Source organism: Photinus pyralis, unplaced genomic scaffold (assembly GCF_008802855.1).
Source record: "Photinus pyralis isolate 1611_PpyrPB1 unplaced genomic scaffold, Ppyr1.3 Ppyr1.4_LG3a, whole genome shotgun sequence".
In the NCBI taxonomy this organism is placed as follows: Eukaryota; Metazoa; Arthropoda; class Insecta; order Coleoptera; family Lampyridae; genus Photinus; species Photinus pyralis.
The window spans coordinates 19974516-19979530 of NW_022170509.1; positions in this window are offsets into that span (position 1 = coordinate 19974516).

Sequence of the window (5015 nt, forward strand, 5' to 3'; positions counted from 1 at the left end):
ATAAATCTCCAAAGCTTTCATCTTATTGAGGTTTTCGTAAATGACCGCGTACACGACCTTTGTACATATAAATCAAAATAAATATGTACCAAAGAATTGCTCTTGTCTTAAATATAGTTAACACACGTATATGGAACGGTTTGTTGGTCCAATGGTCTGGACGCTCGCTTCTTAATCGGACAACCCAGGTTCGAACCCCAGGACAAGAAAAAAAGTTTTTCAGAATTAATCCAGGCGCAGCGTGTGTGTGTGACGCCCCACTCCTACTAGAGGCTCTTAACTCGTACGAAATACGCTCGCACTTCCCCAGTTAGTCGCCGGCGGCGGGCCCGTTATAGGTGAACGTCAAGTTCTCATAAAGCCATAACAATCGTATGACGTACATCAAGGCGGAGCGTTAGGACCTCTCCTTAAACGGTCAGGTTAGAGAAGTAGAGGATCTCCCAGGTAGGTGACATACATCAAAGGAAAAATTCCCACGGTCTAGGGCCACCCACGTAGGCGGAATACATCAAAGGAAAAAGTTCCCACGCTCTAGGACCACGCCCACACAGGCGGCATAGATCAAAGGAAAATTCCCACGGTCTAGGGCCACCCACGTGGGCGGCATACATCAAAGGAAAAAAAGTTCCCACGGTCCTCAGAATTTTCCCAGGCCCAAGTGACCCCATGCCTACTGTTTTGTGAAATAAAAATACAATTAAAGTCGTTACATTATTGGGCTCTGTCTAACAGAATGTATATGAAAGCGGCCATCATTGATTCCAAATTATCTTAAACTGCTCTAAGCACTCACAGCCTTTGTCAGCACGACTGTGTGGATAAGATCAAAATTACTGTTCGCCAAGGTATTCGTGACCTTTGATTCGCACTCATTTACCGAAAACCAATTGGAAATAATTCCTCACTCGATAAATATCGAGCAAGTCGATAATCAACCGTTCAAAATGCATGCTTACGCTTAATTTATGGTGCGCAAGATCGGAGATTCCTTCATTCTTGTACATTATATCACAACATTACCTATACAGAACCATTCACCACAGTACCTCTATGATAAAATCACTTACAGAACTGAGATTCACTATCTCAATTTACGATTTGGAGGGCTAATAACTATTCCTAAAGATAGAACAGTAACCAGTTAAGCGATCTTTCACCTACAATATAGCGATAGCTTACAACAACCTCCTATCAAAATACAAAACTCTTGGACAAACATCTTTAAGAAGAAATTATTCACACATTTAATAGGTTCACAAAATAGTAAAATATAATTTTTAATCTCTCATATTTTTCATCTTTCGCTTTTTTATTTTTTTCTTCTCTGCAGCTCTATCTTTTGTTCGCTTCCCCAACCCCTCTAAATAATTCTTTTTTTAAAGCGAATATCAGACCAGTGAAAGGAGAATCAGGTAGAAAAATTGGATAGAGAGAGCTTTTCGACATATAATTTACAAATATTGTACACCATAAACAATGTTGAAAGCTTCTGAAACCACTGCTGAGTGGCCTTATACCATACATTTTTTTATGGTCATCAATTTTGAAGCGTAACACGCGCAATAATAGCGAACATTAATTTATTTTGTTGACGTCTTTCGTATTTGCTCAAATCCGGAATGATCAATACATAATAAGCTTTAAAACCAAGATGTGCAAGTCGTTCAAGTAAATGTAACCGCGTGAACAGTATCCGAACAGGATCCGTTTGTCAATAAGAATTCGTGGGCCCAAGTAGCATTAGTAATTGAGTGCGCACAAGGCAAAGGTGAACTATACCTACTGAATTATCAAGTTAAGTTGCATTCCTATAACGACATATGTATTAAACAGGATAATTTCCTTTACGTAGTCATTACAAAATTAACTCATCTATTTGCACAATTGCGCAGATGGCTGTCAGAATTTCTCCCACACAAACAAAAGGTATATTTCGAATATGATTAAGGCTTTATAAATTATAACATGCATATAAATCCAAACAAGCACTCTTACCCCTAAGCTAAATCCTGATTGACTTTTCTATTTCGGAACTTATTTTTGAAAAACTTTTTATAAGATTACGCAACAAAACTTTTAGTTTGTTAAACAACATTGTTTGCGATCAGTTGCGTTTTATGTTTTTCTTTCAAATTTAAAATACGTTACAGAAATTCGTGACTTAACTTCTTAAGGCCCTAATAACTCTCGTAAAGTTGAAATTCAAACTAGGTACCCAGTAATACATTCTTTTAAAATACTGCGCTATAACAATTAACCGTTGTAGAACAGAGTATAGGCAATTTAAGCATTCTTTGTTCTACTTTCGGTGATGCCCACCACTAAAAAAACCAATTTGGCAGATGGGCGCTACTGTCCAACATCCCTCGCAATTTAATATTGGCACACATATGTATACCTATACATAAAAGCGACTTTTATCCAAAAATTACCTACTTCAAACGATATTAACTGTCAACAAAAAGCACAATGCTCGCAATTGATAATTACTGTGCATGCAACAGCGAGAAAGAAAATTGCGTAAGTCGAACCTGAAAAGATTTGAATTGTACCTGAAGTACAATTCAAAAGTTTTTGAAATCGTTAAATATAATTGGAAATTGAAACAAAAATGCTTGATATACAATCCCGCAATAGAAGATGTTTATATGTACCTACTTGTAAAGTTGTAACGGCTAGTCTACTATAAAATTTTGTATTAACGAAACGGGAAAGGATTTCATTTGCAGGCGCACCAGAAACAATAGTACTTTGTGTACCAAGGCGGGAAAGTGGTTGTTTTCCGGGGCGAAGGAAGATATGGCCAGGCGAGGCGCAGCCGAGGCTGGCCACTTCCTGAGGCCCGGAAAACAACTTTCGTGCCGTGGTGCACACAATATTTTTTATCCTATACACTTACATTTAAAATTAATCCCTCAACAACGTCCGATCGCAAGCGCTTGAATTTGGATTTGCTTTAACGCGTCAACGTGCACGCGTTTGTTTTGTTTATTTCCACGTTTCCTGCTGACTACGCGAAAAAAATTTTACGAAACGGTGTGGACCCACGAGTATTTTTTTACTAGTAGATTTACTCCTTTCCCTTATAATACAGTTCAACGCAAATTCAAATTCTAGCGTGCTTGCGATTGCACAGTGCGGAGTCACCGAAGGGAGTCACGGTGCAACAGAGCAGAGGTGCAAGTGGAGAATACCGATCATGTGCGAACTGAGTTGACATTTCCGGCATTTCACTGGCGCGTGATTATTTCCTTAGAAAATAACGGGATTTAAGGGGTTGTAATTAATACCAGGCGCATTTGAAATTATTACTGGTCTTGTGTATTAACAAATGTGTTTTAAAATTGAATGTGTGTTTTCAGGGACAAAATCACACCGGTTACATTTTAAATCCTTGGCAGGATCCATGTCTTGTCAAATGTTAGATGCTTTTAAGACTGGATTTATGCTTGGTGACGAACGCGCAATGGGCACACTTTAAATCCTTGATGATCTTGTATTTTAAAAAAATGTGTTTTATAAATAGATTTATTCATTCCTTACAGTCACACTGGACACATTTTAATTTCGGGGTAGTCTCGTATGTTAAAATGCTACTTATTGCGGATAAACGGTGTTCTACTTACAGTGCAAAGTAGATTTTGGTGTTAAATGTATTGATACAGATGCTCGTTATTGAAAGTAAATGGGAGATTATGACTTAAGTTTGAAACGTTTGAATTGGTCACGTGATATTGGGAAAGTTATCAATTTCACGGAACATTGATAGGTACAGGTTCGCGGTAATTAAATAAATTCTTGAATTCAGTAAAATAAAGTGAACATAGGGTAAATTTAATTATTAAATCAGTGTTGACGATTTTATGTTTCTTATTTAATTAAAAAGAAATAACTTCTTTGACATTTTATTACAACCGCGCCATCTAGCTTACATAAGGCGTATTTTTTTTTCTCGCCTAGCCGACAAAATTGAATTTTCTCGCTCCATGCGTGCAATTGTCTTCTTTCGCGTCCTCACACAGGCGAGAAAATGTAAGTTTCTCCTTGTATAGGATAAAAAAAAATATTTAAAATTACAACAAAAGCTTCTCGCAATTGAATATATGTAACAGAAAAGTCACTAGAAATTTATGTATTATTATCAAAACGACATTTCAAGGTACAATTCGAAGAAAATTTGACGTATATTCTATTCTATTTCTATTCTATGCTCTCGACTTGATATCAAGTAACTTCAAGCTTGATTACTATTACTTGATACAGGTAAATGAAGTAAAACTAAACTATTTAGTCCACATACGAATTGAAATGGAGATCAGTTGCTAAATTCTTGACAGAATAGCTTCCTAGCTCAAAGTAAATATTAAAAAAATAATGTTTTATATTCTTTACCCAAAAGTCATATTAATTTGCTATATGTGCCGCTTTATTACTAAACACTAAATTGTTCAAATTCGCACAGGAAAATTTTTGTTGACCTCTTACAGAATTCAATATAATTTGGATGTTATATCTTAAAAGATTATTCATTACGGTGAATTTTTCATTGGTACATAATTGAAAATTGGTTGGTTTTGGATTCTTTTTATGGTTTTGTGCATATTTTTCTTAATACAGGACCTAACACCGTTTCCTCATTTTCCTCAGCGATCTTGACGCACTTGCCGTCAAGCATGCCGCCAGAATTGTTTAACGATATTTTAAAAAGTACCCGAAGCCCCAAATCGCGAAATTCGCGTCGCGTTATTGCATCCTTTTCGTGTGCTCTTTTTTTAAACATCTACAATTGTTTGTCTTAGAACAGTAATATTTTCTCGACAACGACCATACCACCTTGAAAACACCGGTTGTCGTCCGATCACAAATTAAGCAACGTCGGCCGCGGTCACTACTTGAATGGGTGACCGCTTGGTCACACCGCGTGCCGTTTCTTTTTTTTAAATTTTTGCTCATTTTCTTTGTAATAAAATCTGGCTTAATTTTTGTAGGCGCTACACAGAAAAATAAGGTTT